Genomic DNA, 13,952 nt, shown 5'->3' on the forward strand with positions numbered 1-13,952 from the left:
GCTCTTTTTCTTGTGTGTGTGTGTTTTTTTTTTTTTTTTGATTTTTTCTTTTCCCACTGGTGTGGGTATGTATTGTTTAAGAATATTATTATTATTAATATCTTTAAATAGTAATTACAGTCAAATGAAAATGGATATATGATATGTATGAATATCTAAGTTAAAATGCTTGAGTTATGTTTGTTGACTGTGGAGGAGATGTACCAAAATTTATTTGTGACCGACTGATACACTTTTTATAGTATGTAAAGAAAGATGTTGTACCTGTTTCAAATTAAAAATTAAAATTAAAAAAAAAAACTTTCCCAAACTTTGTTGCACCTCTCAAATGGCATGTTAAATTTATTATATAAAGATGTAGTCTTTTTTCCTACTATATACGTATCTGCCTTGCTTTCCCTTCCCTCTTCATATTACATCTATCAGAGTGAGGTCCAAGCTGTATCTGTTTACTATCTTTTTAATTTTAAATGCTTCATAATAATGAGTAGATTATAAAATCCCCCTCTTTTATTCTTTAAGAATTTACGAGGTTGGCAAATCTGGACCACAGCATGACTACATTCCAGTCATAAAGGAGATAGTTTCATTAACTGCGCCATCAAAAATTTTTGTGTAGTTCTTTTGATGCTATAAAGGGTGGCTCAGTGACTAAGATGCTGAGCTTCTCAGTCATAAAGGTTAGCAGTTCAGTGGTTCGAATCCCTAGTGCTGTGTAACGGAGTGAGCTCCCGTTACTTGCCCCAGCTTCTGCCAACCTAGCAGTTCGAAAGCATGTAAAAATGCAAGTAGAAAAATAGGAAACACCTTTGGAAAGTAACATTGCTCCATGTGCCTTTGACATTTAGTTATGCCAGTCACATGACCATGGAGACATCTTCGGACAGCACTGGCTCCTCGGCTTAGAAACACAGATTAGCACCCCCCCCCCCAAGAGTTGGGAACGACTAGCATGCCTGTGCGGGGGAACTTTTACCTTTGATGCTATATTAAGTCCCCTCCCAGCAGGCATGATAGGTGCTATTAGGACTGTTTCCCTTAGTGTTTAGTGACTAGGAAACTTATTATCATTAGGATTTAGGAAACTTCAGGTTTTATTTTAATTTTCCACCCTCCTTTACTTTTATATTCTAATAAGCTGGTCAGAACTCTGTTGGAGTGACATTTAAGCTTGCATTAATAAAATAAATGCATAAACCCAGTGAATAATGCTGCTCCTTTGACTTACTGTGTGTTGCACAGTGTGAGCACAGCCCTAAAAAGAAAACAGAATTCCAGTACTTCTGAAGAGGAAAATTTGGTAGGTGAGACTTAAAAAAGTTTGAGAAAAGACATAGCTGGGAGTGCTGTTTCTCCAGCGGTCACAAGTCAAGAGCCCCATTCTCATTTGCATGTCTTCACCTTGAAAGAGGGAAGGGCAAAAGTAGAAAGGAATGATACACATTTCATGGAAATTCCCATGTTGCAGTCTATTGTAATAAAGATCTATAAATAATTATGACTGCTGAGGTCTTGAGGTTGCTTCTTTGAATGGTTTACCTTCATTTTGTGTGTGTGTGTGTGTGCATGCGGGCGCGCACATTCCTTTCTTCTGGCACTTTCTGCTCCTGAATTTCTGAACTTGCATCATTGCTTCTTCTGAATGCAGTCTATGGGGAGTCATCCAGGTCATGGTTGGCCCTAAGGCTCTTTTTCAAAAGGAAACTGGATTTTCTTTGTTTTTTCCTTGAAGATGTTTCCCTTCTCATCCAAGAAGCTTCATCGGTTGTTCAGAAAAGCAAAAACATCTTTTCAAAAGTCCAGTTGATGTTTGAAAAAAGCACCTTTGGGACATTCTGAATGTAGTGTTTTCAAAGGGCATGCTTTGATTTGAAGCAGCTACTTCAGGAATGGGCTTCAAAAATTTCAGGAATGGGTTTTCTGCCTGGTTGCTGAGTGGACGTGGCCATGGTGGGCATGGCCTACTCAGCCTCCTGCACCACAGCCGGGTGGGGTGGGGTGGGGTGGCGTTTTCGCCTTCCCCAGACTCCGGACGCTTTCCTCAAGCCTTTGAGAGTGCAAAAACAGTTTCTCCCAGGATCTGGAGGCTCTCTGGGGCCCGTTTCTGTCCTCCCAGAACTTCTAAGACGCCCATTTTCCTGCCTCCCTGAGCCTCTCTGCGGCCCTGCACTTACCTCGCATCCAAAATGGGCCACCTGGAGATTCCTGGGAGGGGTGGGGGTAGGATTTGGAGGTTCTCCAAACCGGCCATAATGTTAGTTACGGGTTCCTGTGAATCCGGGTGAACCCGTAGCAGCCCGCCCCTGATCTACTTCTTCCTCACTCCCGCCCAGAAGTTCTGATGTATGGAAAAGTTTGCAACAATTTAATACATAGGGCATAAATGTACACTCAGTTCTAAGTTCTAAGGCCTTATATGTCAAATGATTTGGCTTTTACCCAAAAGCAAGCACATCTGTTTCCACGTGATACTTATGACAGTTCAAATTGCTCAGATTTCTTCTTTTTTAAAAAATGTTCATTCTCTAGCAGTGAACAGCATTGACATTTTCTAGACACACTTTCCGTGACACATTTCAAACAATGAGCTATACTCTGCCTTTGTTTAGCCTCCTCCCCCATGAATATCTGTACAGTGAGTCCTTTGAAGCGAAATATGACTGTTGAACATTATATAACAGAAGATGTATTTCCAGTGTTTTGAGAAAAGTGTGCCATATAATTATAGGGACATACATGGAATGTATTCATTTGCATATTTGTGCATATGGCGAAGTGTTATACAGAAGGGAGGAATTTTGCACAAGAGTTGCTGCTGTTAGTACAGCAAGTTTTGCCTGCTGTTCTGTTCAACTGGTGGCTTTTATAGCTTGCCATAAAATTTTTGAATTCAACATATCCTTTTGTAATGTTTCTGCAATGACGTGTATACCATATTTGCATTGATTGTTGTATGTTTTTTATCCATTTCCTTGTCTTTTTGGGGCAAATCTCCCTCATCCCACTATTTTTCAGTGACTTAAATTCAGTGGAATCTTTTGCACCTTTTATGTCTAGGGAATTTCATTAAAAGCCATATATTTTCATGACCTAAAGTTCACATTCTCAGATGCACGGACTGAATAAACTGATGTGGATTTGAATTGGGGATAAGGTGGAGAAAAGGGAAGCAGGTTAGATATGCAGATGGAAAAGAGATTACAAGTACTTTATCAGTTAGCAATTGTAATGTGTTAAAAATCCATTGCTACAAATTAACAATTGTAATCTGTTAAATATCTGCTCTGTTTGTTGAGATCTTTTGATGTGTGTGAGCTCTTTCACTCTCTCATGCTGTTAAAGCTTCATTTTTACCAAAATGGCCCTTTTGAAATCTGCAGTACAGAGGCCAGGAAGATTGAAATGCTATAATACTATTTTGCTCCTGTTTTGAGGTCTGTTGTAAAATTAATTCTGAGTCCATTAATTCTTTGGTGCGAAGTTTGTCCTATATATCCTATGTAGAATCTACAAGGACATTGTTCGCAAATGATGGCATTCATCACATTGGAAGAACAATATGTGAAGGGACCTCAGATTTTCTCCTGGCTTTCTCATCTTTGCCTCATCCCGATTTAAATCCTACGTTAGTTTAGTATTTCATAAACTTTCACGGATTTTTATGTGATGTTCAAAGTTACAGCGGCACTAAAAAAAGTGACTTATGACCGTTTTTCACACTTACGACCATTGCAACATCTCCTATGGTCACAAGATCAAAATCCAGAGCGCTTGGCAACTGAGTGATGATGGTTGCAGTGTCCCGAGGTCATGTGATCTCCTTTTGCAACCATCTGACCAGCAAAGTCATTGGGGAAGCCTTATTCACGTAACAGCCGTGTTACTAAGTTAACAACTGCAGTGATTCACTTAACAAATGTTCCAAGAAATTTCATAAAAGGGGGCAAAATTCACTTAACAAATGTCTCACTTGGCAGCAGAAATTTTGGGCTCAATTGTGGTCATAGGTCGAGGACTATCTGTACATGCGTATCTATCCGTGCATGTGTGTAGTTTCCTAAATATTTTTAAAAAATTTGGCAAACAGAAGGGGAAATATATTTTAAAATTATATTTTAATAATAACTGCAGTGATTTACTTAACAACTGTGGGAAGAAAGGTCGTAAAATGGGACAAAATTCACTTGACAAATGTTTCACTTAGCAACAGAAATTTGGGCTCAATTGCAGTCATACGTTGAGAACTACTTGTACTCAACATATTCTTCTTTATGGTGTTCCAAGATTCTTTGTTGGTTCTGTTGAATTATGGATCCTTAATGTACCAAGCTCACTCTTGCTCTGTATCTACTCTGTTAGAAGTAATTGAAGAATTCTAATAATGCAGAAGTCTATATGAAAATTTCAGCATTCCACTTGTAAGGAACATAAAAGGAGGAAGCACAATAGGAAAAAAAAAGTATTTCTCTATTAGAAATGTTGGAAAGCTAGCACTGGGTGTAAGGTTCAGTTTGCATGGCCTGCTATAAATTGCACAGCACCTTGAAATTTTTGAAACTGTTATGGTTGTGGCTTGGTTTTATTCTGTGTTGAAGTTCCTTATGCTGTATTTGCATATTATTTTTCTTATCTATTGGTATGAACTTAGAATTGGCGGTGACAAAATGAAAGGAGTAGATACTGTAATTTTGTTTCCTTGGGCTGAAGAATAAAAGACAAAAAGCATGTTGAAAAATAATGAAGAGATTAATCCTAGGATGGAAGAAAATGGCCAGTTTACACAAAATCATGAAAGAAAATGGATACTCCTAAGGCAATACAGAAGCATTGTTTTTTCCAGCAGTTATCTTGTCACTGATACTATAAAATCAGTGGCAACTGTGGCAGTTGAATTACTAAAACGAGTATCAGAAAAAATAAGGAGGCTTTTACTGTTACAGATTTGCAGATGGTCTCCGAAAGTTCCATAGAATTGAGAAATGAATCAATACACAACAAAATAAAGACTTAACTAATCTCTTGAGTGATGATATAGATCAGAGGTGTCAAACTCCTGGGGGCTGGATCCGGGTGCTTAGATCTGGCCCACGGGACGCCCTGGAAACGGTGAAGGACTGGCCCGTGTTGCCTCTGCCAGCGAAAACAGAGCTTGGGAGGGCCGTGTGCAGACCTCCTCATCTCCGTTTTTACTGGCAGAGGGTTCAGGAGGCCATTGCACCTGAAAATGGAGCTTGGGAGCTGTTTTTGCTGGCAGAGCACTCGGGCCACCAGAGGCGCCCCAACACGAGTGACATTGAGCTCGCCATGCCACCCTGGCGATGCCCACAGTGCCCCCCTGAGGTCAAACATAACCCTGATGTAGCCCTCAATGAAACATCCCTGATATGGATCTTTTAGTGGCAGATGATTTTGCTTCCTTGTGCAGTTGGCTGCTCACTGTGAGAACAACAGCTGGCCTAAATGAACCAGGAGTCCAGTCCAGAAGGGAAGATTTTATATTCACAGTAAATCTGTATAGTGATCCAGATTCAAAGAAGTTATTTTAAAAATATAGCACCTATAGAAAACTCTTAAAGAATCTATGATTCTCCTTGGGGTCATGCACCAGTCTAGAAAAAAAATACTTTTTGTTTAACAAGATAATAAAGGCACGCTTGGGTGCCCTTTGCATCAGCTTTTTTTTTATTTGAATCCAAATTGTTGTACAGACAGACCGAAGGAAGAAGAAACTCAATATATTTTGCATGTGCTTGGAAACAGCAAAATAATTAAATAATGATTACATTTTTTTAAGACTGAGGGAAGCAGGGGAGGACAATGGATAAATTGGATGGGTGGGATCAAAGAGATGGCTAGAATATCACTAAAAGATTTACAGGTTAATAGTAGAAACAGATCGATGTGCACCAGATCGATGTTCATGTAGTTATCCTAACTCCAACAATGGCATCTATGTGTTTTTTTCATTGTTTATAGTGAGGTTGCATTTATTTATTGCTCATTTATATAAAAGAAGTGAGCAGAATGAGTCCCACGATATTCATTCAGATATTCTCTGAAATGAAACTGGATATACAGTACTTGCTGTTGGATGTCTCACAATTTGGTTGGTGTTAACTTGGCTAAACGTCCATCTTGGAATGTTGTCTATGAATACATTTATTGCCCCTGTAGAGAAAGGTCTTAATTCTCAGCAACCAGTTACCTGAGATACTGGTGACATGGTCCATGTTTTAAAAACCATTATGTCAGGAGCTGTCTTAGAATCACAGAGACATTACTGTCTGTGATTTATAGGACACCGAACAGAATGAGTTGTTGTCACTTAACTTCTCCTACTCATGCCAGTACCAGAACAATAATAACATAAGATTTGTGTTTCGCTGACACATGAATCCAAAAGCTTGTCCTTCTGACTGCTTTGGCACGTGGTGGATATTAGAAAAAGACAAGTAGTGTGTGTAATTGGCAGCATTGTCTTAGTTGGTGGTTGGGCAGCTGCCCAGCCATACGTTCTTCACGGAGGTAAAGCTTGGTAGCTAAACTTTTATTACTTGGGCATCCGGTGCTGGAGATTTTATTTTCCTGGATTATGGCTTCAGCGACAGCATGAGTTTCGGGCAAATGGAACAGGTAGGGGATTTGATGCTAATTCTCATCTATGGCATATTGTTCCATAAATGCTTTGTTTTAAGCTGCTACATTTCAACTTCTCGCAAACATATTACAGTGGAAGAGCAGGTCCTAATTTATTTTAAATAAGTAAATATTAAATGAGTCTGGGGAAGAACATTTAGTATAGCATAGGAAAATGGGATTAAACAGGTTTGAACTGGTTGTCTTCTCTTTTCTCTATCTGTGTCTTTTGTCAAGTTTTATATTCTGATTGAATAGAGTCAGTCTAAAATCAACATTCCTTGTTGCCAAATGCAATCAAACGGTCCCAGGTTCCTATATGAGAGGCTAAATAAATAGCTATAAATTTAACTGACAGGATGTATGCTTGCCAAAGTTAAATTAGGTGTGTCTTGATTCCAGGTAGAGTGAATATTATCAGGCATATACTTGGCAAAACCTCATATTGCTTTGCTAGTCAAGTTGCCTTGTTGAAGAGTCCCCTTCGGGGGGAAAGGGCAGCATATAAATAAAATCAACATTCAACATTCAAGAGGTTGTCACTTTTAAATATTGTTGAGATGCTGCTGTGAGTGCCCATAGCAAAAAAATAGATGCTATGTAGCATACTCTCAAAACTGAAAATATTTAATCCACTTAACAGTAATAGAGAATAGTATGCTTCTTTAATGCCATCCTGTCACTCAACAGACCTCTTGGCCTCATCTTCTTGCTCTTCTGGCTAAATACTTTTTCAAGCAGTCAGCACCACTAAACTAAACTGAAAACGTGTTTATATGTCTCTTAAACAGTCACAGACTAGATTTTCAAGCTTTCTGCAGTCCTGGGCATGTGATCTTCTTCTGAAGGCACACTATGCGCCAATAGAATAATCTAGAATGAGGAGTTTAGAAAACTTTAAAAACATATAAATCCAATAAACTAAAACCAACCAAACCAACCAACCAACCACTTTTCCCCTTCATTTTTGAGTATTGTATACAAACTGTTGTACGCTCATTGGGTTAACTCAATATCTCTGGGAAATTTTGTGATAGATTCTTGGCTGAATTAAGAGAAAGGGTAATTATCTAGTTGCCTCCCGAAAATATAGTTGTGTTATCTTAGGGTATTTCTGATGAGAATTCTGGTCGGACAAAGGATCACAATGAATCTCTTTTTGATCTGTTGATGCGTAGGTGGTGTGTTCTCACTGGGGTTTTTTTTGTTGTTGTTTGGAGAAAAGCCAGTATAACAATAGCAGAAGTTATTCCTTCATTCTTGGGCAGTGTTTTCAACAATTAAGACAAGTAATCCAATGCACTCTGCTTCCCCACTTCTCTGTTTTCACCCTATTGGATGACATGGCAACTTGCAAAGAAATTGAAATGCAGCTTTGGGATTGCCAGGTGCACTCACGTATTGTAGCACACATGGAAAAATAGCAATAGCACAGACTTATATACCTCTTTACAGTGCTTTAAAGCCCTCTCTAAGCAGTTTATAGTTGGCCTATTGCCCTCAACAACCTGGGTCCTCATTTTACCCACCTCAGAAGGATGGAAACTTGTGTCAACCTTGAACCTGGTGGGATTCGAACTGCCAAATTGCAGGCAGCTGGCAGTCAGCAGAAGTAGCCTCCAGTACTGCACTCTAACCTCTGATCCACCATGGCTGTATGGTTTAAAATAGACCATAAAAACATGGAACATAGAATGTAAAACTCTGAATACCCCAGTATTCCCAGTTTCTGAAATGAGCAGTCTAGCTCAAGTCAATGTTGTTTATACTTCACACTGAAATTACAAGGATTTATGAAGAGAAGAGTTCATTTTTGGAAGTTCTGTTAGATGCCACTGAGCAGGTTTGAACCTTCTTCTCTGTTGCTGGTAAATAATTGGAGCTGTTACATTTATTTATCTGTAAGCTTTTAAAAACGAGATACCCTTTTCTCTTTGCTTCTGTATAAAAATATACAACAGAGTGTATGTTTGTGTGTATTTGTTTATATTTCTTGGTGTTGTGTAGCTTCTGTTGTATCAACAGAATGCAGGAATTGATTTGCATGGGGGATAATAAAGATAAGAGGTTTATATGACATTTTAGAAGCTCGCTTGAACATAGCAGATAATAAACGTTAGGGTTTAAAGTCCTTTCCATTTTGCAGCACAATCAGTTATAAGAACTATCCTAATACCTCTCACAACTAAGAGATAAGGTAAAGATAAGAATCAAACGGTATAAAAAGTCATGATACCATTCATGGTTTTAAAAAAAACCAGTGAGAAATAAGCAATCAATAGGCAAGATCTTCTCCAAAGTTCAAGACACGAGGTTCCAGTTTATCTAGCAAGATTGAGGGGTTAGGCAAGGACTGTTGTCAGAATTCAGATAGAGGTCAATTTATCCAGGGAGATAAAATGGCAGAGCTTGGTTTTTAAAGAACCCCATAGTCATAATGTTTTCAGTGCTTGAATGAACCCAGGCCAGGTATTTGAGTCTTAATATTTCCTGGATTTTGTTCAATCACAAGTAGTACATCCTTGACAATGGATGGATGGAGTTCTGAGTAGAGAAGAAGTAGATCAGTATTTCAGAATCTGAGATACAGGAGAGCAAATAGATCATATTTCTCAAGGGACCACTACTTCAGTCTGGAAATTATCTGGGGTCTGGTGCTCATCTCAAAAGCAGTACTGCTTCATTGTGATCTTGGTGGTTGGATCCTTGCTTCATAATCTGAGCCTAGGTTTGAGGCCAACTCCCTTAATGCAGCCAAGTCTTTTTTTTTTCTAAATTCATAAAACTGGGCTGCTTTAAAGAGGGGCTGTGCTCACTTTCCTAAATAATCGCATCTGTCTTCCCAATCATTTCTGAAGCATGCATAGACTCGATCTCCATACAGTTTGCACAAATCTTCAGTTATATCTGTAGATTATATATTTTAAATAGAAATCTATCACACTGGGGAAGACTGACTAATTTGACTTCAACCTGTTTCAGGTGCTAAATCCTTGGAGGTGACTTCAGAGTTCTCCATATGGTGCTTTTATATATATAAAAAATCCTATTTGACATAGATTAAGTAGTCTTCCTTGATGGGGACTGGGCAGGCTTTTTGAAATTAGAGCACAATGACCAAATTTGTACGTGTTTAACCAGATCAGTTCAAATCAGATCAGATCAGAGAAGCTTAGTTGAAAACAGATCAGCCATTGATACATTAGACTGATTTTAACTTTGTGTATTTTTTTCTGCATGAGTGGGTTTAGTGACCTTGTGTATTGGGCTATCTCAGCCTGTTTAATTATTTTGGCATTTGGCCTATTGTGGGGAAATTAATTTATTCAGAAATCATATTAAGCCAGGTTGGAATTTGCACTGATTTCTGGATACATTCAAAGAGTTGGATTAATTTTAACTACCAGAAGGGATCCAAAGGACTCAATTTGTTTCAGCTTTGGATGAAAAGGTGGCAATATTACAATGTTTTGGTGGAGGAATAACAATTCTATAGTTTAACTCCCCTCCCTCCATCATTTTGTGTTTACCTGTTTTATGCATAAAATGACTTGTGGATTTCAAAGAGGCAATGGTAAACTTATTTATCAAATTTAGCTTTTCCCAATCTGATTATGATGTACTGAATGAACATCAATACATGTTATCCCCATGACTGTGTTAGTTCCATCCGAGGTTGAAAAAGATAGATTTAATGTAATACTTAGCTGGGCAAGACTTATCGTTTTGCAAAGTAATTACAGATCTTTTGTCCTGGGACTTAGCATACAATCAAAGCTAAATCAAAAAGTGTTGTTGTGATTGTGCCAAAAAAGTGCCAACACAGTTCTAGGCTACATAAACAGAGGGATAGAATCAAGATCACGTGAAGTGTTAATGTCACTTTATAATGCCTTGGTAAGGCTACACTTGGAATACTGCATTCAGTTTTGGTTGCCACGATGTAGAAAAGATGTGGAGACTCTAGAAAGAATGCAGAGAAGAGCAACAAAGAGTATTAGGGGACTGGAGGCTAAAACATATGAAGAACAGTTGCAGGAACTGAGTATGTTTAGTTTAATGAAAAAAAGGACTAGGGGAGACATGATAGCAGTGTTCCGATATCTCAGGAGTTGCCACAAAGAAGAGGGAGTCGAACTATTCTCCAAGGCACCTGAGGGTAGAACAAGAAGCAATGGGTGGAAACTAATCAAGGAGAGAAGCAACTTAGAACTGAGGAGAAATTTCCTGACAGTTAGAACAATTAATCAGTGGAACAGAAGTTGCCTCCAGAAGTTGTGAATGCCCCAACACTGAAAGTCTTTAACAAGATGTTGGATAGCCATTTGTCTGAAACGGTATAGGGTTTCCTGCCTAGGCAGGGGGTTGGACTAGAAGATCTCCAAGGTCCCTTCCAACTCTGCTATTGTATTATTGCATTGTATATTTTTATTGATAAGGCTTTGCCAATGTATTAATCCATTACATTGAATTAATCAGGAATTCCTCCAATCTTTTTGGATGGGTGAACATGTTATTGGTTTCATAACCTCACAAATGACTGAATGTACTCAATTACAAAACAACTGTATATAAGAAAACAAATAATACCATCGTGTTTTCTAATGCTATTTCTAAGCCCTTCGGAGCTTTGTTAGAAATAATGTTAAGCTGGAGGCTATTTTTTATTTTGCTACTTTTTCATATTTTTTATTTTCTCTTTAAAAAAAATCTAAAGAAACAGGTAGAGCAGGGATCTTGTTAGCTCCAAGCAACAAGTCAGAATATTGGTTTCTTCTCTGGTACAGGAACAACAAAAGTAACTTTTGAAAAAGAGTGGTCACATATAGGTGGTCCTTGACTTACAACCACAATTGAGCCCGAAATTTCTGTTGCTAAACAAGATCGTTGAGTTTAGCCTCATTTTACGACCTTTCTTGCCACAGTTGTTAAGCAAATCAGTGCAATTATTAAGTTAGGAACACGGGTGTTGAGCGAATTTGGCTTCCCAGTTGACTTTACTTGTCAGAGGGTCACAAAAGGTGATCATATGATTCTGGACACTGCATCCGTCATTATTGCATGCCAGTTGCCAAGCATCCAAATTTTGATCACATGACTGCACAGATGCCGCAATGACCATAAGTGTGAAAAATGATCATAAGTCACTTTTTTTTCCAGGCCCGTTGTAACTTTGAAAGGTCACTAAATGAATAGTTGTAAGCCAAGGACTGCCCGTAGTACATGGATTGGACAAGATGTACCAACTGTTGAGTGCATGCCAATGCATATATTTTCACATACATGCAGACCAGTGGTGGGTCCCGGATCCTGTTGCAACTGGTATGCTGCAACGGGGCTGGGCGTCCACCACGTTCACACGCAGCGCACACATCCATATTTACCGTCCGTGATGCTCTAGCTGCTTGGTGGAGCACTGCGCAGGCGCTGTGTGCTCCATGCGCTTGTGGGAAAGCCCGATCGGCTCAAATACAGGTGAGGGCTGGCAGGCGGGTAGGTCTTCCGGAACACCGTACTGAATGATACCTGGTGCTCCCAGCAGGCATTGGTACACCCATACTAGGGTGAACCGGTCATATCCCACCACTGATGCAGACCAAATTATCGATAGGAATCCAGTCTTTACCAAACCATTCACTGTCAGAGATTCACTTGCTTTATTTATTTATTTATTTGTTTATTTGTTTGTTTGTTTATTTATTTATTTATTTATTTATTTATTTATTTATTTATTTGTCTTGTATGCCGCCCACTCCCGGAGGACTCTGGGCGGCTCACAAAAGACAAGGGATAGGGGGGAACGAGACAAAGACAACATATTAAAAACAAAACCAACATTCACAATTTCTGTGGAGATAGATGCTTCTCAGCTCCCCCTAGCCTGCTGGAACAGCCAGGACTTGGTGGCTTTGCGGAAGGCCGGGAGGGTAGTAAGGATCCGGATCTCAACATGGAGCTCGTTCCAGAGGGCCGGAGCTGTAACAGAGAAGGCTCTCCCCCGGGGAGTCGCCAGCCGACATTGGCTGGCAGATGGAATCCGGAGGAGATCCAACCTGTGCGATCTAATTGGTCTAATTGGTTTCTTGCTATTATTACTGTGTTTCCCAGAAAATAAGACAGGGTCTTATATTCTTTTGAACCCCAAAATATGCGCTTGGCTTTATTTTCAGGGAGGTCTTATCATTTTTGAGGTGCAGGAGGCTCCTTAACCTCAGCCCACAGATGAGCTGATCCAGAGAAAGCCTGGAGTTCTGTCTCTGTTTCTGGCCTGCCACTCTTTTTGCGGCTGCCACTAAGAGAAGGAGTGTGGTAGTTACGGTTTGCAGGAATGGCCTCTGTGACGCAGTTCCACATGGATGGCAGGTGCATGTGGGGTGTATGGGGCACGTTTCCCCCTCCCCCAGGAAATGGCAGGAACCGGCTGCGCATGCATTTAAATATTTTAAGGAAGGGCTTATTTTCAGGGGAGGGCTTATTTTAGTGCATGCACTCAAAAGCCTGATTGGACTTATTGTCCCTGGAGGTCTTATTTTCAGGGGAACAGGGTAGCAAGTGGTATCGTTATGCTAAATATTTCTCTAACTTGTTTTGGGGTATATGGCCATATATGCAAAATTATTATACATATAGCTAACAATAATAAGATACTCTGATTTTTGCAGCTCTTCATTTCCAGTATTTTAATACTGATATTTAACAGCAACGTTTTGTACATGACAGTGCAATTTTCTATTTGTTTGTTTTAAAAAAAAACAACTTCAAAGCTACAAATAAAAGATAAAAATGTCAGTCCTACTGTTCGGGGGCAGTCCAAGTTGGTTATGCTTTTTAGTATAAAACAAAAATGTTTTCCGTACCTCCACTAAACATTTTTTTTTTTTTGTTAATTTCCTTGGCTTGTTGGACAAGCCAGAGTAAATATTTATGCAGCCCCAGGCACACTGGGAAAGGCAGTGTGGTATGATGACCCAAGTATTATTAGACCAGGGAAAACCAGATTCAAGATTTCGCTCAGCCATGAATCGTGGACAAACATTTCTTCAACTTGACCTGTCTTATAGGGTTACTGACAGAATCCGGTCAGGCAGGGAAGGAATGTTGTGGATCTCATCAGTTAAAGAATTCTGAGTAGCAGGGTTTAGGAAGAGAGTACTCTCTGTTGTTACCCCTGCCCACTTCTCCCCACCCTGGAGGTGAGGTGGACACCCACTCTTTAAACCATCCTTAAAGGCATGCAAACATGGCTCTCCTCTGTAGCCTTGCTTGGGGTGCATAAAAATCATTTTTTTAATATTCCTTGCCTCCTTTAAATTTTG

Source organism: Thamnophis elegans, chromosome 3 (assembly GCF_009769535.1).
Source record: "Thamnophis elegans isolate rThaEle1 chromosome 3, rThaEle1.pri, whole genome shotgun sequence".
NCBI classification, from domain to species: domain Eukaryota; kingdom Metazoa; phylum Chordata; class Lepidosauria; order Squamata; family Colubridae; genus Thamnophis; species Thamnophis elegans.